Source organism: Aythya fuligula, chromosome 11 (assembly GCF_009819795.1).
Source record: "Aythya fuligula isolate bAytFul2 chromosome 11, bAytFul2.pri, whole genome shotgun sequence".
Lineage (NCBI taxonomy): Eukaryota > Metazoa > Chordata > Aves > Anseriformes > Anatidae > Aythya > Aythya fuligula.
The window spans coordinates 14,308,459-14,331,243 of record NC_045569.1 but is presented as its reverse complement, the minus strand read 5'-3'; positions in this window follow the sequence as shown (position 1 = coordinate 14,331,243).

Below are 22,785 nucleotides of genomic sequence, written 5' to 3'. Positions count from 1 at the left end.
AGGCGGAAACAAGAGACTAGCAAAATAAAATGCAAGTAGGTTAAGAGGAACAATCCTCCAGGTGTTCTGAGGGCTCCAGAGTTTAGTTCTGTGGCAGCAGTTTGAGTTTTCTGCCTACGAGCTCTGCGTGTGAAGATTTTTCTTTCCCTGACACAAAGCAGAGTTTGTGTCTCTTCCCTGCTGGAACTGCCCTGTGGTAGGAAGAAGAAGCCATAGCCCACACGCTGCTCAGCCGTGGTCTATTGAGAGTTGTGGCTGCCAGCTGGTGTGGTCACAGGGGGATTTATTCTGAGATAAATCTAATCTCAAGGGTACATGGGTATATCCATATGTATACATGTGCACAAGGAAAGAGCTTTGCGCTGAGAATAGCAAAGATACACTGGAATGGTCAGAGCTCTCCAAACAGACTTTTTTATGATTATTTCATCTGAATGTATAAAATCAGGGGAACCTCAGCAGCCACCCACTGTCACACTTCCCTAGATCCTGCCTATCTCTTCTACTCTCAGCAGAGTGACTGAGTTCAGTTCTGTATCACTGAACATGGTTACTAGCATCCTAAATTTTCTGTCTCCTCTCCTCGCCTGTTCTTCTCTTTGTGCACAGATATAACTCTGGGTCAAAACCCCAAAATATTCCTCACACTAGAGAAATAGATTCTTTTGGTGCCTATGAGTGTACATACCAACTCCAGCTCTGTAGTAGAAACAACATCTCTGAAGTCTATCAGTGATTCATTGCCACAATTTCCATCAACTACTGATGTAGTTCTTGCCAGGTCAGCTGTTTTCAGAAAGTCAGGGTAGGCTGGTGATTTGAACCCCATCATCTTCCCTTTGCCAGGTGGCAGTTTAAGTGGTCTTCTGTATTTACCCCATCACACCTATTTCCAGACTTTGGGCTGAAGCTAGACAACTTCCCCCCTTCCTAGCACCAGATCCCAGCAGAGACAGGGAAGGGAAGGGAAGCTTTGAAAGGGGCCTGGAAAGCAGTATCCTGGTTACAGCTTCCAGAAGGCAGAGAGTTGGTTGGGATGTACCTCTTGGAAACATTCCCATCATTAATTGCTTTCCTGGCATCAGCTGGGTGCTGCTGGAGTCATGATAAAAGCAGAAAGAGAAGAAGGTAACCCTAAGGATGGACAGAGAGATGGGCAGCTTTCTGGTTATATCAATAAATAAAACTTTCCTTGCTGCATCTACCCCTCAGACAATGCTCTCCTCCCCACATAACCTAACCCTCCTCAGGGAGCTCTGATCCTACCATCCTGCCTGTCTACAGTACCAACACAAAGACTACAGCCTCTGTGATTCAACTGGGCTTTCTGGGGAAAATTAGAGCAACAACCACCAGAACAGAGCAATCGACAAATAGAGCTCAGAGGGGCTCAGCTGAGACTGTTGCTGACCTAATGAACTCATTTATGATTCATCTTATGTTTTCATGCTCTCATTTTCTCTCTTTTTCTTTTTAACTCCCAGACCAAAAGCTTCTGATTCAAAGTGAGTTCCCTACATTTTCCCAGTTGGCCTTTGAAAGCATCCTGAATGCCATTTGCTGGACAGGGAACCCCAAACAAGTAAGGGGAGTGGGCCATTTACGTCTGTAAAAATTCCTTAGTGTTTATGAGGAGGTTAAAACCTAGGCATTCAAATTTTTCAGCTGAGAATTCCCTCTGTAATGGACCCGTGTTTCAGCTGACCTCAGTCTGAGTGGAGGTTCAGCCATTTGACTTCAGCTTGGAGGTTTGAGCCTGTCCTTACAGCGTGTTGTCTCCTTATGTCAGTAGTATTGAGATTGCAGACCTGACAATAGCTCAGTGCAAGCTGTTAGTATTGCATTAATCCACCTTGGGGGTGGTGTGCCTCTGCTGTCTTTCGCTGATCAGCCTTGGTTATAAAACCCCTTTGGCTGATGTGGTAAAAGCTTGAGACTGTTCAAGCAGGAGGATCGGGGTGTTTGGATAAAACATTGGGTCACAGAGGCTTAATATGTTATTGCACATCAGCTGGGCGAACTTACCTGTTCATACATGTGCTCTTTGCCTGGAGCTAATGCAAAATAATATGATGTAGCTTCACTTTGTTTCACTGTCAGCTAAGTTAAATTGCATTATTATGTCTTTGTCACAAGCCAGGAACGTGCGCCCAGACTGCTACCTCAGCTCTTCTGACATTTGGTAACTTGTTAAGCTGCTCTCGCTTGATCTTGTGTCAGAGCCTGGAGTCCTTCACAGCTGTCAGGAAGTCCTTGGGAGACCTGTTTTTGTCACCTTGGGTTGTATTCATATTTACAAGGACTTGTGGCTGCATATAGCATGGACCCACAAGGGATGTGACAGATTGAATGCTTTTTATTGATCAGGAAAACCAGTGTACACGTCCCAAGAGACCAGCACTTTCGATTCACACCCTTCCAAGTTCTTTTACAATACTAATTGCCATCATTAATTATTATTAATAATAGTAGTAGTAATAATTAATATTAATAATAATAATCTGGAAAGGGATTTTAAAGAAGAAAATGGTTCTGCCAAATCTCTGATATCTGCAAAGCTATAAATAGGGAGATACTTTTTTCAGTTCATAGAACTTCATTGTCTTCGGAGAGCTATTGGGACGAACAGCATGAAAAAAATGATGTTTGTTTCTCTTGTAAAATATAGATTGACCCTCCTAAATGAAGACAGTTGGCAGGAAAGATATGATCTGAGACAGAAAAACAACAAAAAAAAACAGAGTTAATGTAAATTTGTGTTTTTAACATATGTCTTGACTTCAGCAGCCTGCCATAAAGAAAATGAAATGCAAGCTGGAAACACAGGCTTGTTCTGATAAATGCAGGGGGAAGAATAAAACTAACAAATATATTTGTTTCCCTACTAATCCCTCTTCATTATAGGACATAGCTGTTTTGCCTAATGGTCACAAATGAATCCAATATGAACTCAAACAAGGGGAGGTTTCTTTTCTGTTTGTAGATTAAATCATTTGTAAAAATATTTCAAGTGCAGTCAGCGTCAACAAAGTCAAATAAAACCTCTGTCTCACAACAGCAAAAATTTACCATAGTGAATATCTTTCTATGACAACTGGTAAGAGGTAATTTTTCCCTGGAGCCAACTTCCATTGGATCAGTGATGCACCAGTCTATAGCAGAGAGAGTTTGCATTAGGATCTGTGTACCAGTACGCATAATGAATCACACCCTACATTGATTTAGTAAACCAATAGGTTTTATTAACTCAACAATGAGATTAAAATGGATTAAAACAGGAGAGGGGCTCTATCATTGTACTAGTAATTTACCCTTGATTCTACAGCAAGTGCAATTCACTTTGTTTTTAATACCTGATTAGAGTCTCTCTTAGTATTGCTGTAATGTTTTCTCGGGAGGGGGGGGAGCGTACTGGATGCAGGCAAATCCTATACCAACATGTAACTACAGAGAAAGCAAGTTAAAAATAAATAAATAAATACAACTTTAATCAGAACTGGGACTTTACACTGTTATCCCAGACAAAGAAGTCAATAATTTTTCATGGCAGGGACTTCTGAAGCTTCCTGTGCTAAAACACGTAGAAAAGGCCCCCAGGACTACAAGAAAAACATCAGCAGGGTATGTCTACGCCACCCTGCTCGCTCTGATAGCCAGCACCTGCAGCGCTGCGTGGGAAGCTCCAGCAGAGCCACAGCACTGAGCAGCAGCACTGAGCCCAGCACAGGCAGCAAGATCTGCCTGAGAATAAAGTAAATTAGGTCATGCCAAGCTGCACTGCTACCGGGACCTATGCTGGCAATTGTAAAACTGTGGCTACTTCACTGTGTTATGTCTAGCTGAGATTTGTGCCCGTCCCAGTAGTTCCAGCACATTCAGAATGCTACGCTGCCCTTCCTGCAGGACTTCTCTGGGAGTCTGTCAGGACAAACCAGTGGTTTTCAGCCCAGTGACCCAAAGATGCTTGGGGATCTGTGGATTATTCTGAAAGGATTTGCAGTCGGCAGCTATACAATTTGCAAAACGAAAAGCTATTGGAAATAGGCTTAGAATTGTTGGAGGGGGCTTATGCTTGAAAATCAAATAGGTTTTAAGGGCCAGAAAATTGAAAAAGCTTAAAAACACTTGCATACAACCTGCCCTAGAGTCTAGAGAGAGACTTGGAGATCCTTCTACTTTGCCTGGCTGAACAACCTACCCAAATACCCCATGGACTCAAAATGGACCTTCACAGAAATTCCTGTTACTGCCCAGTTGGGCCTGAGCCCTGTCCAGTGAAGGCCAGTTTTGTAGGGGCTGGGCTATGGCATATAGAAGCAGAGAAAATGGGGCTGTAGGAGACAATACAAAAGAATCTGCTCTTCCTCCTGAGCCAGGAAAATTAACATAATAAGCATTTTATTGCTTTAGTGTGTTTTTGTATAAATTGTGTGCAATTGAGTTATGCCACACATATGCAATAAAATTAAGCAAATATTCAATGTCTCTTCACAGATAGAGCTAAAAGAAATCTAAGTCTCCCTTCCTGAGTTAATCCACCATGAACAACTCGATCAATAACCATCCTTCTAAGCCAACATCCACCCACCTCACTCCTTCCCACCTCCTCCTGTTTTCTGGGAGAAGTTTGATTTAAATTGCCAATAACCACACTCATGAACACTGTAATTATGACAATCATTATTATTGCTATTTGTTATTAGATCAGTGAAGGAAATGTTTTTTCTGTCTATAGGAATTTATATGATTTTGAAATGTTTATACCCATTGTGTATTCATCAGTGTTTGTGAACCAATAATCTGAAAAAAAGTACAGATCAGATCAATGCACAATTCATATAGATACCTTCAAAATATTTCATTTAGATGGTGGTGAGCTTTCTGAAATAAAAACATAATTAACTTAGTTATTGAAAATGAGGAAACAGGATGTTTTGGCCATTTAAAAAAATGTTTCTTCAAAAAGGGGAAATTCGTTTAAACTGAGCTCCTCTATAAACAGTTTGTATTGTCCTACTGACATTCAACAACAGGAGAACTTTTAATCCAAATATTGTCAGCTTGCCATTTACAATTAAAAGTTTATATATCACACATGGAGCTGCATAAAAAGTTATTGCTTGCATTCTCAAAAGAAAAAGAATAGACCTAAAGGAGCTAGGCACAATCAAGAATACAGAGTCCTAAATTTCTTAGGTATTTCTGATACCATCTCAGCCTTCAGGTCACACAGAAATGACTTCTAATTCTGCAGCCCTAAGAGAACATTCCATAGCTCTCAGACTTATTCCAGGATATAAACACATTTTTATATAATTACCAAATCATCACCAAACCATTATCCATCCTTTTAACATTTGAAATAGTCTCTGAAGGTGTTTGTTTGGGATGAATCTGATCTTATTACCTTTAACCCAGTTTTCTGAATTTTAGCCAAATGTTGTTAATCACAGATATTTAAAATCCAACCTCTGAAGCATGGGCAGCTGATACAGACTTGACTTGTCACGGAGTTCAGTCTGTGAACTTGGCAATTGCATGAGCAAGTGACTCATGCCCCAGTTCGTGTTTGTCTCTTAGCTCAGACACATTCATCTTGAGCAGAGCTGTGAAAATAATTGTTTTTTGGGGGTTGGTGACGATTCTGATTGTATAAGAATACTATAAATCACATTCAAAATGTGATGCCAGCTACCTTTACTATCCTACTTTTAAAAGGTTGCATCTAAAGAGGTTTTCTGCTCATTTCTGGCATCTTGAACTTCTCTGACCCTTTGTCTTTGCCTCTTCACCCTAAAACCTTGGGGCATGTAAGGCCTTTACGCCATTAGCTGTCATTCCTCCGTGAATGCCCTGGCTGTGTTACCTTTGCTTGGTCTAGCTCCAGATGGATGCTTTTGTCTGTGTAAAGCAGTGATGCTGAGGCTCAGCAGGTCAGTGCTGTGAGCCTCAGCAACATGGGAGGAGAGCTGAAGGAGTGCCTGCACTTCCTTAACCAACCACAGAGGTCTTTCCTGATATCTGCACCAACAGCTCCAAAACTGGCAGCAAAAAGTCCATTGTCTTCAAAGAGAATGGATGAGCCCTGGAGATTTAAGGATGCTTCAGGCAAATTGTGTAAGTTCCTGCCTTTGTAAAAAGGGGGTCAGCCACTGAAGCCCACCAGGGAAAAACGGTAGCAATCAGCTAATACATTCTGCTGGAGGCACTGCATTCAGTCCCTGTGACGCTGCTGGTGCATAGCAGAGCAGGACTGGGTGCAGCAAGCTCCTTGTGATTGTGTTAGAAATGAAGTAGCGCATGGGACACCCTCTTGCCTGACAAAAAATAAAAGGAATTGGGCTGAAAATAGCATAATCCAAGGGAAAGCTATGCAACTTAGAGGAAGATAAAAAGAAGCTCATAAAATGTGTTTCCCAAGGAAATGATGTAAGCTGAGAAAATAAATATGATGGGAAAATCCAGCCTGACCATTTGCTTAACCCAGTAGCCTGCTTCCATGTTAACATGGGTGTTTGACACAGCACTCTGTGGGAACATCCGCCTCAGGTGAAGAACTGCAATTAGAGTATTTCCAATGTACCATCTATTTCTCCTTAAGCTATCTGAATTGTCCTCTGTTGAATAAAAAATGATAATCATATGAAAAGGTCTTTAACCCTGCTGCAAGCAGTAGAAGAAAACAGGAATATTCTGAACATACCCACAAAGTTTGTTGGAACAGCCTGGGGAAAATCGGTCCAATAAATGTCTGGTTCAGAGCTAGGTGCTCCAGATGGCATCAATATATCATAAAGTGTCAAAGAGAGCCTTTCTGAATGCAAATTACTATTCACATTTTACCTAATTTATGCAAATTAGCTCATTCAGTCTTCCACCTAATCCTCTCTGGAGTTACTCCAAGGTTTGAAATGAAAGATATTCTTCTTGCAAAATATATATAATCCATATTAATTGCTTCTGATGGAGATGAGTGGGATGGACAGCTATTTCTGCAGTTAATACTTTAATCACTTCACCTCAGCAGCAGCCCTGCTTCAGGTGAGCAGACTTTGGCTGTCTGTCCCCATTGCTAAAGCAAACCACAAACGACTGTGTGCCGGGATGCTCCTGGTGATGAGGGCTGTCAGGCAGGCAGATTTCAGGAAGGAACCGATAGGCATTGAGCAGAGTTGAGGAGAGAGCTGGCATGTGGGCAGATCCGATAGGCAGCAGCTCAAACCGTCTTGGATATCCAAACTGGGAAGAGGGCTAAAGGAGAAGGATGAGGTACAGGGAGGGAGCGGCTTGGAACTGGTGTGCACCAACACCTTCTCCCCACTCCATCCTGTACCAGGAGAACAGATTTTGTAGAAGAATGAATTGAAAAAGCAGAAGATGATGGAGCTAGGAATTCTCTCAGAATTATCCATTTACAAAGAAGCAATTAAAATATGCTTGGTCGTATTGACTTCAGCCTGTCCTTGGTTTGATGTTTGTGTGTAATCTTGCATAGCTACTCTTTAGCCACACAGTGGTACTTATGGATTTCTTATCCCTATTCTTTGTGTCTGGGTGGCTGTGATCAGATTCAGTTTTAAAATGCAAACGCTTTAATTTTGAAATCAATGAATTAGAGATTTAATGTATTGATATTTCATAGCATATCTCTGTGGAGAGAAGAGATTAATCTGCAAGCAGTAAAATGTAGTATGCCACTTTGTTGTACCTGACAGCCCTCAGAATAGCTCGCTCACAGATTGGGTATTGTCAGTCTGTTGAAGACCCCTAAATTTCAAGTGGGTGTTACTTGGGCAGCAGAGAGAGAAGAGAAGAGGGGATCCAGATGCAAATGACTTATAGACTGCTCTGCAAGTTCTCGATCAATTGAGTGCACATGGCAACCCATTGCACCTGTACCAAAAAACAACAAAATCTGTGAAGCTGGAGCATGTCTTAGGTGCAACAGATATGAACTGGGGCTGGTTTAGCACTTCACTGATATCACCCAAGCCTGTAATATGCTTGGCCCAGCAATGGCCCAGCAATGGCCCAGCAATGGCCCAGCAAAAAATTATACAAACCCATTGTGCTATCTGTTTCCCAGGTCAGAGGAAGGGCATTGGCTGGTGCTTTTGCTTTTCAGCAGATATTTTTTTTTGCTATAGTTCTGTCAGTGGTGGGTCTTCTTTTCCCGGTCTGGAAAATTTGTCTCTGAAACATTTTGACTTGATATTTCAAACAACTCTTTTTTTTTTTTTTTTTTTTTTTTTTTTGATATAAGTATGTCTGCAGGGAAACTTTGATACAATTGAATTGATTAGTGAATTTCAATATACTTTTTTTTTTTCTTCTCTGTAGGGAAGACTATTATTATTATTATTATCATAATTATCATAATTATTATCATCATTATTATTTGACAACCTCTAGGGACAGGTATATCACTGCATCCTGTATAGCCATATTTACATAACTTGACTGATATCACCTGCTACTTTTTAGAGGGATCCATAAGGTTATAGAGTGCAAGAAGGTGAGAAGAACATTCTTTGCCCTCCAACTACACATAATGCTTTTTTTTTTTTTTAAGTGCTACTAGAGCAGAGTAAGTTACAGTAATTTCCAGTTTATATCACCTGAAATGGAGCTTTGATCAAAACAGGTTGATCACTTTGGTGTAAAATAGCTATAAATTCTAAATTGTGCACAAAACCTCAGAAAGTCAACTTTGTTTATTCAGACCTCCTCTTCTGCAAGGTGTTTATATGCAGGTGCCCAGGGACAAACCTCACACTTTTCAGCACAAGCTGTCACTCTGTTGTCTCCACACAGTCCCCACACTTAACTACTTGGAGGGCACCTCTCACTGAATTAGCTTTAAGCCCAGAAAGGAAGATGCTCAAGTGGATCTTCATCAATTTTTTAACTGATTTACTTGAATCAACTCAAATTCTGCCCACCACCAGCCCACACTTCCTTAAAGGCTGTGGACGCTTGCACAAAACAGATCCTAGTGCCTCCCATTTCCAGGGTTTATGAGTCCATCCAACAAAACACATATGTTTGGGCTTAATTTTAAGTTAGTGAATACCTCATTAACATCAGGGAGACTATGTTAAGTAAAGAATATGTTTAAAGTGCTCTTGGATTGGGGCTGCAGCTACTATAGTCATTGTTGCTAGGTAAAAATATAAGGCAGGCAAAGTGTTTCAGTAAGAGGATAGTACAATCTTGAGAATTACTCAACAACAGCAAACTGTGAGAGCTGGAAAATGATTGACTGATTATTTTTCCAATTCATGGGAACCCATGGGAGCATCTAAATCAACTTCTACTGAATGCTGCAGGGTGACTTCAGACCAGTGATTAGAGCTGAGTGAAATGTTTTGATTCTGAATAAATTAATTCAAAAATACTGTTGTGGCTAAATGGAAATCTTTTCCTGACCTATTTTGATTTCCTCTAACTTTTTTTATTTCCTAAGAAAAATCCCAAATGAAATATCTTAAGCTTTCTGGATGTTTTCAGGGTAATGTGTATTTCCTTTTTTTTTTTTTTTTTTTTTTTTATGTGTGTGTGAAAAAGTCCTATTTAACTGAAAACAAAAAATATCCAAACAGAAGAACAGGTGTTTTCATTTTTAGCAATATCCCACCAGGAAAAAAAGATCATATTTTTTGTGTTTTTTAATTGAAATATTTGTGTATTTTTTTTCTCTGGGGAAAAAACAATGTCTCTTTATTTTTTAAATTATACATTTTTTGTTAAAATGTGGCAAGTTTTCATCATGATAAAAGAAACTGAGTTAAGTGAAGGACAAACTCCCTCTGTTCTACTTCTACATGAAATGACTTTTTTATTCCCAGCAAGCTCTGACAGTTATGTAAAGCTATTGAACTGGGAACTCTCACCTTCAAAGAGCTGCAAGGAGACAACAATTTGCAAATGAAGGGTTTGTTCCTGTCCCAGATTGAATAGTAGTTTTTTCATTGATTCAAATAGTTTTAAGATCAAATATTCTTTTCTCAAAATCACAGGATATCCAATTCCTGTTATCAGGGCATGATTATGCTTTATGGTACAAAGAAATAGCAAAGTAACTTATCTGCTGTCATCACTGCATGCGTGTCTTAGGAAGTTCTTGCAGTTCCAGCACTATCTATTTCCCTACAAAGTCAATGAAGCAAATAATGGCCTGATCACATGTTTTAAGATGGACTGTAGGAATATTCCCCACATAGGCATTGTCCTCAGATTCAGGTAAGAAGTTGCTGCTCATGGTGGAGAACTTATTTTCTGCAAACAGGGCTGATCCTCACCCATGGTGGCCTCTGCTTAACTCCAAACATCCCAGCACTATTCAGTCAACCAGATTTGTATCTTGTTGCCTGTAATTGGATCATATTGATTTTTAATGAGATTAATTGGTTATGATTGTCTTGAGGGCTGCACTGACATCTCTTTGTCAGAGGCATGATTGTGTTGTAGAGTCTGAGGGCGCATAAGGGGTTAATGAAAAGCTATGCAAGTTAATGGGGAACTGGAAAAAAAAAAATAATAATAATAACAAAAAAAAAAAAAAAAAAAAAAAAAAAAAAAAGGAAGACCCAAAATGAACACCTATAGAAGAAGCTAATGATGAATAAAGGCAAACAATTTATCTGACTTGAAACAGTTATAAATGACAACAATTGTTTTAAATAGAAATCTGTTGAATTATAATTGGAAGTAATTGAAACTCACCAAAATATTGAATAAAACATTAGATATTTTAGATGGTGTTATCTTCACAATTATCTTTGGAAATAATTACGGTGAGGCCCATGAACTGTTGTGAGAGGAAGAGAGTCACCCAGGGCCCATTGTCTTCAGGAATCACTACATAAAGTGTTTAATGGGGAGGCATTTATAAATAAGTGGCAGCAGTTGTTTCGGATCTGGCATTTCATGAGTGAATGCCCATCCTACTAAGGGTAAGAAGAGAGGTAAGCAAGGAGCTAGAATGAAGCATTTGTTATTTTCAGAGCCATTGCCTTAGAAATTAGTCTTGAAGATGCACCTCCCTAGAAGTCTTCCCACTTTGTTTATTCGATTTAGGGGTTTAAAGACACATTTTTATGGCTGTGTATTGTCATTGTGAAATGTTTTTCTCAGTGTTTTCAGGGCAGCATGTACACATTGTCCTTTTTCAATTAGTGGTGCTGCTTGAAAACAAGAAACTCTTTTCAGCAAAAAAATGATGTTCATTCGTCAGTGCTCAAAGGTTGTCACGTTAACATATGTATTTATTTTTGGTTCAGTGTCAAAAGTTGTAACTGCTATAACTTACTAGCTTCAAACACAGCCTTTTCATAGCAGAATTCATAGATGTGTTACACAACTTCTCAGCTCTGACCTAAATGTGTTCCCAGGTGTGCTTATGTACAGTCCTCTCTGGAGAGGTACGGTGTCAACAATCATTTTGGAGCAGGCTATGGCTTCATGAGATGTGGCATCCTACCAGAGCTTCAGGGTGATTAATATAACTATTACAATGTGCTGGATGAATTTTGAGATAGTTTCTATGATAGGAGCAAAGCAATATCTCTTTTACAGAAATGTTTCCTTAGATTCTAATCAGCTCTTACCTAAAAGTTTGTCACATTCTCTTCCTAATTGTCATGGGCCAAATTTCCCCAGGCAGACACAAAACAGGTAAATAATTGAATTGCAATGATTCCAGGTTATTTTTAGTCCCATGGAAATAAACCACCTTCCTTCCCCCACATGTAGAACTGGTGTTAGATGTTAGTTTATCAACGCTATCTTTCTTATGGCCTAAACTGAGGAAAGAGGAGTGTCATTGAAACATTAATTGGGAATCTGCTGAAATGGAGTGGCAGATGAAGAGGATCTGAAAAAGAGCTTTATTTATAAGGAGAGAAAGTAAAGGGTGAATATGGCAAATGTACAGAGGACAAAACAGCCATTGTAGTCTTCTAATATTCCTGAAGGATCTGTTAACAATGGGATGACTTCTTCCCAGATGATTGTCTGTTCTAGGCTAGACTAATATCTAACAAAGTCATATGCTAGGCATCTGGCTTTTTTGTGCTTCTTCTCTTGAAGGACAAATTAGAAAGGGGATCTTGCTTTGTAATAACACTTAGGAAACCTTTCATGCTCTAGAAGAGCAGTGGGAGAAGATAAGCGTCAGCTGAAGGGGAAAGGACTGATCCTGCACCACCCTAAGCCAGGCTTGGGCTGTAGTGTGTAGTGCAAGAGGAGCTAAGTGGCTGCCTGGAAAGGTATGGGGAGGGCTGGACATAGCTGGACAACCCCAGGTGATCTTTTAGGATGCAGTGACTTGTCAAGGAGAGTTACTGATTGTGTGCCTGAACTCTGTGCTCCATGTAAAACCTCAGCATTATACCTCCTAGGGAGATCAAATGCTGAGGCGAGAGACAGCAGAATTCCTTCTGCCACAATCTCTACCACTGGTATGTCCATGAAATTTTCACAGCTGTGTGTCTACTGGTGTCTCTCTTTGTACAATACCACCTTGTATATTTAGTCTAGGTCATCTGGCCTTCTCCTTGTTAGGAAAAAAAAAATCTAAATTCCCATGATGTGGTGGCTTCTCCATAAGTATCCCTTCCTCATCATTGGAGCTCTTCTGGTGTGACAGAAGAATAACACCAAGCAGAGAATGAGGTGATACTATTTATTTGGGTTTGCAATGATTCTGTAGTGAAAGGTTTGTGATTTATCTTCCTTGGGAGACCGGAGGCAAAGATCAGAATCTGATGCAAGGAGCCCTTGCTGACACAAGTGATGTAAACTGGTGCAAGCATAACTCAGCAACTGGAGAAGCCAGAACAATGTGTCTGATCATCATGGTGCAATTTCCAAACTCCTCCAAGCTTGTCTTCATTCTTTTTTTTTTTTTTTTTGAATGTGAAGTACTGTGTGATGTATCTATTTCTGGAAATTGTGCAGGGTGAATGGGGTGGAACATGCAAATGTAAATATTAAGCACTAGTGGGAAAGGAAAGAAGCACTTGCTAAAGATGTCTAGACACCACAAAGAGCAATTAGCCAGGTTTAAAATTCTGCCAGCAAGTATACACGGCAGGAAATGCAAACATAAGGAGAGCAGAGCCACCAGGCTTCACTTGGCTCCTGCCACTTCATCAGGGCTAATTAAAGTGTTCTTCCCTGAGTCCTTAAAGAGATCGACTATGACAGCAAACAACTTCAAGTGAGACACACTAGTCTACAGTGAGGGGGGAAAAGAACAACAGGGAGGCAGCAATCTGCATTGTTAAATCCCATCCTGTTATGCTCAGTGGAGAGTAGTCAGAGCTGGATGAAGGAAGGCCAAAGACAAGGCAAATGGATGCTCTTAGGTAATTTGTGTCACCATCCTGCTTATCACACCAGAGGTGGAAAGAATTTTCTCAGCCATCTGCAAGGTCCCAGCCGTGTTCCCGGTGTGTGTGTCACTGCTCACACACTGGGGTTTTACAGCAGCGTGACTCAATCATGAGTTGCATTTGCCACATATTCCTCAGTGAGTCTGGATTTTAAAAGCTGGATGTATGCGTGCACTGTGGCCAGGCAAGTGAAGTGGTAGCAATGCTCGTAAGTAACGTGCAGATCTGTGGAGGCGCTGAAGGTGGAAGCTTCTTCTACAGTCACTTTTATTGCCCTGTCAATTTTTCTATCATTTCTACAGTGAAGTGTCCCTGCCTCCCAGCGCTATGGGAGAAGGATCACAGGACATTAATGATTTGGCAGTTACAGTTGTGATCACACCATGAATATGATGCACAGCTGCAGGTGCATAAAGGAGGCGAATGAAGTTTGCAAAGACAATCATACGCTTTCTGAAGTTTCAATTTTGCAGCCAAAAAAAAACAAAAAGTGCATTTGTATAATATACATACATCAATACTAAAGTAACAATTTGGGCCAAAAACAGGTTGGCAGCTTCCCTTCAAACAGTTATATGCATCATTAGGTACCCCACAGGAGGCTGACTACACCAGCTACATTTTTATTGATAGTCCAGAGTTTCTAGCCTGAAACAAAAAAAATATTCACATTAACCAGAGGCTGCAGTGAAGTGTCCCAGACCTGTGTCCCCTCAGAGCACAAGCAGAATCAAAATCTGGTCTCAGATTTATATCCTGATGTATTTTGCTCTTTACCCAGGATTATAATATTCTTATGGATGCTTTCTCTAAACAGGTTAGCACAACTGTTTTCCTGGGAAGATCTTTGGCAAGCAAACAGGATTTTTGACATGTGCTCCAACAAAATGTCAGCATATTCATATAAGTAATACATATTCCTCTAACAAAGTCACCAAAAATGAGCTTATCTTATCAGCAGAGTCAGCCTTCACAGTCCCTTGTATCACACTCTCACATGAAATTGTACACTTAGGAGCAAGGTGAATGGTGCCTGGTATTTCTATTTACTGCCTTCTACCTCAGATAACTAATACGCCAGGAGACTTTGGAGGTTCAATGGTACAAATTCCCTAGAAGGCCTTGAAATGTCTCAAATGCTTTCAAGGAAAACTAGTGTGATCTAGTGTACATAGAACTGTTAGTTCACTCAGTACTTAGCTCATACCTGAACGCTACACTATCTCCCACAAGACCCACCTCCCTTAGGCTGCAGGGCAATGCTATTTATCCCTATTTCATAGCTGAGGTACAATGTGATGAAGGGACAAAGATTTTCCCAAGAGCTCAATGTCCTCAGCCAGTCCTAGCTTCTTAGAGAATTCTAGACTTTTAGATACTGAACGAAGCTTGAAACTTTGCCTTTTTGTGCTGTAGTTGGAGCTCTTCTAGTGTGGTTCTCGTCTGCAGTACCTCTCGCGGTCCTGTGAGACTTGACCAGGAATAAAGAGAAAAGGGAGGAAATTGAACCTGGGTTTGCCAAAATCATGACCTGATCACAAGACCAGCAGATGACCAAGTCATATTATGACTCACTGCAGCAACACATTTATTTTAATATTTTTTTTTTTTCAAAATCTGATCTGGCCATTTGTTCAGAGCTAATATACTGCCACCAAAATGAAAATACTCATCCAGCCCTAAAAGCTCACTTATTACATGCAATTTGTTGTTCCAATGAAATGTATGTGGGATTTATTGCATCTCTAACAAACCCTGGGCAAAATCAAAAACACTCCTGGACAAGTAAGTTACATGCACACATAGCTCCCATCATTTCAGCCCTATCTTAGTATTTTTCTCTTGATACAGAAGTCTTCATGTTAAGATGCTAAATCTAGGAAGCTTCTGAAATGATAAATCAATTATGAAATGGGAACTTCCATTACTGTCTGTCTACTTAATTATTTGACAAGTTAATTAATCTCCTAAGTAACTGTAGAACTGCTGTTTCTTTGGTAAATGATGGAAACAAACTTTGGCAGATCCCATAGGTCTTGGCACTACAGTATCAATGAGACTTTAGAAAGTTATAGATAATAAACACTAAGTGAGGTCAAGCTGCCTCCATAGGAGTAACTGGAATTGCTTATTGCCTGAGGATGTTTATGTTGCTAATTATTTTGCTGCAGCTAATTATGGTTTGCCTGTTTAGTTGTTGCTAAGTTTTCAAGAGATTCCTTTATTCCCTTCAGAAAGATATCAGATCATGATAGGGAGGGACAGAGCCTCCTGCCTTGTTAGAACAATGGCATTGTCTGCCTCTCCTCAACAGACAACACAATTACAGCTGACACAATAATTGATGCTGAAGTTTTCCAGTGAGAAAGATGGACACACATTATTACCCCATCAATCTTGTTCCACATGGTGTCTTGTATCCCTGTTTTTTCCTACTGTGGCGGCAAATTGACTGAAGCACTCCTAGCAGTGTGTTTGTGCTCCCGAGGGTACACTGTGATGGGCAGAGGGCATCTTACAGGGCACAAGGAAAAAGGTGAGTCCAGTGGAAAGATCAGCCAGTGGGAATTGAAGCTGAACTTCCTTCCAATGCCTTCTTCGCATGCTTATGTCTTCATTATGTAGTATTCATATTTCAAAGGAAACATGAGAATGTCCAACATCTACTTATTACACATGCACTGAGCACATTACTCCATTGCACCGAGGAACCATCTGACTATTAACAGCAACTGTCCATGATTCATATCCAATTCTATCGGAGTCTAAACACAGACTCCTATGAGATTTCTGCCAGGTCTGTAAGTATGTGGAAACCCCAATGTGAATGAGATATGTATCTATTTGACAACACTCCAGTCATCTAATCTAAACTTCAGTTTTGCCCAATTTAAAATAACATTTGGCATCTAGTTTATGTCTATTTACTGCATTTCATGTGCATCATAATCTATACATCAAATTCATGAAGCAGAGCTTAGTCCAAACCCTACATCTCCTTTTTATTATCTCTTCTTAAAAACAATTTCTGTTTATGTCTGAAAGATGCCTGATTTCTACCTGCCCACTGCTTTTCCCAATAGCTGAGTAGAAAGTTATTTTCTTTGGTTAATGACAATAATACAATTAGTTTACAAATATAATCACTTTAAAAAAAAAAAAAAAAAAAAAAAAAAAAAGAAAGAAAGAAAGAAACACAACATAAAGCCACTTAAAATACAGTGTCTGGCACAGCTGTATTATTCCTGTAATGAATAATCACTAAAGATATTATTGTGGAAGCAGTTACCATGCAGCAATGTGAATAAAATGCTTTAGATGGAAAATTGTACTTCAAGAAAATGTATGCAATAGTACAAATGTATTACTGCCCATTAATATGTATTAATTCAATGGAAAATGCCTGACTGAGCTGGTTTACATAGATTAGGCTGGCAGGCAGTGAAAGGAAGCACTTGGACTTGGTTAAATGGGCTGTGAAGATAGGAGAAACTCTAATCCAAAGTATAGAAGCAAACCACCAAGATAAGCTGTCCAGTTATGCTGGTATGGTTTGTTCCTTCTCTCATTCATATCGGTGTTTTATTATGGTCAGGACTCAGCATTCAGTTCTCCTAATGCATCTGCTCTACTCAGTCCTCTTGAATCTGTATTTTAAAACTTTCTATTTAAAAATAAGAATAATAAGACAATTCTCCCCAAGGTAGCTACTTAGTAAGAATCATCTCATTTGTTTTAGTGTCTCCAGGATGCAGAATCTGAGCTCCTGTCATTCTTGTCGTTGTCAAGACAAGCTTATCCGTGTCTAAAACACTCAAGTAATTCACTCATTGCTCTAACTTCTGCGCACGACATGCAGAGGGTTGTTCCAGTTTTCCAAACTGCACAGATGAAGTGAGGTATTCCCACAGCCTTGGGGGGGAGCTTTCTCTGAAACACATCAGTGTTTTGAATGATGCCAAATGCACCCTTCTGCCCAGACACAGTTAGTTACACATACAAAAAATAGTGATTTCACTTTCCCTTCTGGCTAGAAATCTTGTTATGAGACAGACTATTATGGCAGTCATATGCTCAACATAAGATACAGTTTTCAATGTGTACATTTAAAACCACACAGCACAATTCATAAAATAATACTTCAGCTTGGTGGCTCTGTCAGCCACATGTCCTACACAAAGTCCCACTTTTGGTATGGGGATAGTTGACAGCTTCACTCTCTTCTGCCTGCACAAGAGACATGAAGGTGATAATTATATGTGTCCCAAGAGATTTTGTTTTTTTTCATGATATGAATAAAGGTTTAGGACAAGAGATATATTGGTGACCTGCAATTTTGGGGCTGAGCACACTGAAGCTAGCCTGCTTTCCTAATTTAATACCTCACGTGTCTCCAGAAACTTTGGTCTTCTTCCTCCAAAAGACAAGTATTCGTACAAGTTTGAGGTCTTGGTGACAGCAGTCAAAACAGGCCAGTCTTTTACATTTACAATAGCATTAGCTGCATTGGCAAGACTGCTAAAGTAAAAAAAATATATATATAAATGAAACAGCTTTGTCTTGGAACAGCTCTATAGGTAATCTTCATTTTACCCTTTCTGTATGTATTCTCTTCCAGTTATGACTGGGAAAAGATGTGGTATTTCAGCAACCTCTATTTGCATGAACCAACTTAATCTGAATACTCAGAACTTGATCTATAGCTCTTTCATACTGGGGCACCAGGATATAAGCATGCCTGAAAGGATAAAAAGACAAAAAGGACAGCCTTGTGTTTAGAAAAATATCTTTACATATGACCTTGGTAGGACACAAAGGTTATCCAAACCAGTGAAAAATGATATCATAAATGACTAAAAAAGATTTACTATCTTCTTTGCACAAGCAGCCTCATAAATTGTATGCGTAATCCCCAGTCTAGCCCACATCCTCATCCAAATTCATCTGCCTTGCATAAAACTTAGTAACCTCTCAGCAAACACAACTGACCAACAGGAGAGCAAAGAATGGAGTTCCTCTAGTATGCTAAATCCCTTCCCTCCAATAAAATCCCATGGGATCTTTAATGGCCATTTTTATCTAGGAATTTTTGAAAAGATGGAGCTTGCATCGTTCTTTCTCCTTAAGTTTATATGCACATGGTTCCCAGGGCTCTAGTGACATTCTAATAAGTGCATTGAATTTTGAGCTGTTCAAGGGCTGTTGTATATTATTTATGAGAATGGATTGATTTCTCTCTCATGTGAAGAAATACATGTAAAATTGAGTTTTGTTGTGGTTGTTTCTTTGCTCGATGTCTCTGATATGATCATGGCTTCATAACAATTTCAATGTATTATTGCCAGAGGTATTATAAAATAGGGAAACATTATCCTTCATGTCATAATTCTTTCTGTGCTGAATAGACTCATAGGCTCAATAGCTTTTTTTGTTTGTTAGTTTGTTTATTGATCCTTATTTTGGAAAATAGTAAATTAAGTGAATGCTGTTAAACAAGAGGCCAAATTCCCCTGTAGTTTCAGCAAGATGGACTTCAATTAGCTATGCTTCCATGACTATGCTACGATGCTACTCATAGGGAATTTATGACATTGTCAACAAATCTGTGAAAGTTAAGCTCCTGTTATTATCATCTTGAGCTCGAAAATATAGATTTCTTATAGGGGAAAAAAGCAGAAAATACAGGTGGGTGAGATGCTCTAATTTCTGCCACACAATCATTTCAGCTGTGCGGCAAAGGGATATTTGTAACCCACATTCTGGTATGGCCTCAAAGGTCTGTGGTGGCCAAAACTAAATAACTATTGGACACGCAGAGTTTGTCTCCTTCCTGAGTTATTAAAGACATTGTGGGTACTGAATCTTTATATGGGTTCAAAAAGTAGGCTGGATAAATAAGGAGAGAAACTTCTGTAAGGGATTAATAATATAAGGGTATCACCGCTAGTTCAAGAAGTTCCTCACCTACAAATTGTCTTTCAGAATGAAATTTTCTCCCAACACTATTCACAACCAATTTGCTGCTAATGTAAGAAGTACATTAGAGTACTAACGTAGAGAATTTTAAGCCTTCCCTGAAGAAAGGCTGATGTTGTTCCAAAATGCAGCTGTGTTGGCATTACTGTGGTGTCTTGATCTGTTGATGTATCTAGCAGTCTAGCAGGAACACAGCCCTGTGGTGCTGCTCAAGGTGTGATCACTGTCACAGTCATGCTGCTTTGTAAACTCATAACAGACCCTCCTGATTTAACTTTTTTTTTTTTTTTTTTTTTTTTTTTGGTGGTTGTTTTGGTAGTGTGTTTTGTTTGTTTGTTTGTTTCATTTTGTTTTGTTTTCCATTTCCATTGCTCTCTCTGCTTTATCCTCATGTCTTCTATTTAGATTCCCAGTCCAGGGTGTTGAACTGGCATTTTATGGATCAGTGTAGAGGGTGACTTCTCTGAACCCACCCTGAACAGTCATCCCTATTTATCTTGCTGATGCAAATCTCATCTCCTGTTCCCTATTACTCAAAAATATGCTCTTTAGATTTTTTTATTTTATTTTGAATTTTGTAACTATTCAAAGACTATTACTTTGCCTTTTTTTTTTTCCCTTCAGCTAATGGCTAAGCAGCTGCAGCTTGTAACTTCAAAGCACCCTGATGCTGTTCTCAAAAATGAAACAATCTGTACTTAAACCAATTTGTGAACTCCAGTTTCCCTGCCTCTAGTCTGCTAAAGTGTTCATGCCCATCATGTCAATCTGTTTTTCCAAAGCAAAGAATGCTCTATAAGTGCTAAATAACCTACCACAAACTAAGGCTGTAGGCTTTGCCTAGAAAAATCTTACCACATGTAACTACATTTTTGGGGGGCAACATAATTTAGATTGACCACTGAGGTCTGGATGAAGGGCAAGTTCATTTTAAAAGGTGAATAACATATCTCTGTCATCAGGGTGTAGGATTTACCTCTGGAATCCATATTAAAGGGAATCTCACAGCTATCAGGGAGTTGTGAATATTGTATTTCAGTCTGAGCAAAATGTACCTAACTGCAATGCAAAAATATATGCTAGAAATCGACTTGAACTGGTAAGATATAGGACACTGAGAATGAACACAAATAATTCTAAACCAAGGTACCAGCAGGGGACTGATAGAACGTATAACCAGGAGATTGGCTGTTTGTTTCCTTATTCATACTGTTTTATGATTTCATTTCTGTGTGCTGATTAAAAAGGGACTAAAAAACAGTTCTGGAGATGGAATATTTTGGGAATGTGCTATACAAGTTTCCTCAAAACGGCTCTGATACAGCCAAGTCCTTTCCATCTTTAACTTAGCAGTCTTTTTTAAAAAAACATTTATCCTAATTGATGTTCACTATTCTGGTGGAATGAGATCATTCTCTGAAATCTGATCTGAATATATCTTTTATATATTTTATCAACGGGTACTTTTTTATTTTTATTTTTAACTAACTTTGCCCTTTAGGTCAAAGAGTTTTTGTCCTCTACTGGTGTTTACAGCAGTGATATATTCATGAATTGCAAACATGCTATCTCAGTTTTCAACTTTTTAGGCTATGCAAGACAGGTCTTCCTAATTTGCCTAGTAGGGCCAGGTTTCCATTCCCACAATCACATGGCTTGCTTGGTACCACGGCTGCTCCATTTTTTAATCTACCCCTCTTGATCATCAGTCACTTGGATCAGGACATTTGGCCTTGAACAATAGCATCAGTACTTCTCTGTTTCTAGCAGAAATAGACTAGCTGCTATACTTAAAACCCACATTGACTTTTTTAATTGTGACATCACATTGGTGGGTCACAGCTACCTATCATGCCATCAGTTGCAACACCTACATTCCTCTCCTTTTGTGTCATTTCCAAGTGACAGATTCATGAATCTTAGTCAAAAATATCATTACTGCTACTTAAATTCATGACATTGCAGTCTATACTAATAGATTCCATCCTGTTTCTGTTATTCCAACTGTCAAAATCACCGAGCTCTTCTTGTATGACAGCCCAGTCCTTCTTCTCATTTGTGATGTTTTCCAGGTTTGTACCTACAGAAAAATAGCTATACTTTTTGTACACAGAGCATTCATGAAAGTTTAAGCCAGATTAGCCTCCAGGAAACCTTTCCCATTATTATCCTTCTTCCCACCTGACATTTTGCCCTTTAAACAAACCTATTTTTGTTTCCTCTTCAGCTGTTTCCTTGTTAGCCTTAAAATTCCTGTGCTAAAAGCCATATTCCCCAACAAAACTAATAATATCTCATGCAACACCATATCAAATGCTTTACTGAAATCTAGATCGATCAGATCTACTGCATTTCCTTGGTCTAGAAAATCAATTATCTTATCAAAGAAAAAAAAAATTGGGTTACTCTGGCACTCTCTGTGTCTCTCTATTTAACTTTTACATATACTTCAATGTCTCTAATTATTCTCTCTTTAAGAATTTACTTTAACTCTTTTGTGTAGTCCTCTCAATTTGTGATCTCAGTGGTTCTGACTTTGGTTTGCAGGGACCCTATACAATGTGGTTCATAGTCAGATCCAAGATTTAGATGCAAATGTCAGTACAGTATTGTGATATGCAGTCAGAAGAATCTGTGCAATGGGGAGTGCAACAGGTGAACAATGAAGGACTAAAACCATCATGCACTTGGGAAGCATTAAAGAGAGCATAAATCTTTGCCTTATTCTTATACTCTTTTATTAGACCCGTACCACAGGTAAGATACTGGCTTGAAGGACCTTTAGTCCATCCCTGTACAGCTGTTTCAATGGTTTTCTAATGAGGATGTTCTGAGCTTACCCTGCCGCCACCAAAGTATCCATTGCACTACAGGAAAGTGTCTTAGAGAGTGGAGGTTCTTACGCAAAGTATTTTCTGCAGATCTACGGACTGAATTATGTCCTTTAATGTGTTCTGTCTTTGGTGTTCTAGCCACCATTTCCCAGAGGGAAATTCAGGTATGACAAAAGCATCTTCTGCACCATTGCTTGATATTTTGCTAACCAATTCACATCCTTCAGAAGAACAGGACCGGTAATTGGTTTTGCAGGGGGAACACCTTGGAGAGAAATGCTGCTCTTCTCTTTTTCTCTTCTTTTTTTTTCTTGTCATTCTTTCCTGACCCATGAAATATACTATCCTCATCATGCTGAAGCTGCCATAAATGAAAGTCTGTCAATGTTACCATTATAAGCCCTATTTTTAAAACAGTTTATCATTCAAGGGCAAAGTTGCTTTTTCTCTCCTCACCATGCTGGGTCAAAAAAGGTCAGGTACAGGCTACTGTCTAAAATACATTTCCTTCGAATTTTTAAACATTAAAATAAGCACTGTTGAACAAAGATGGGCCAACAAGCCTCCAATATAAAGAC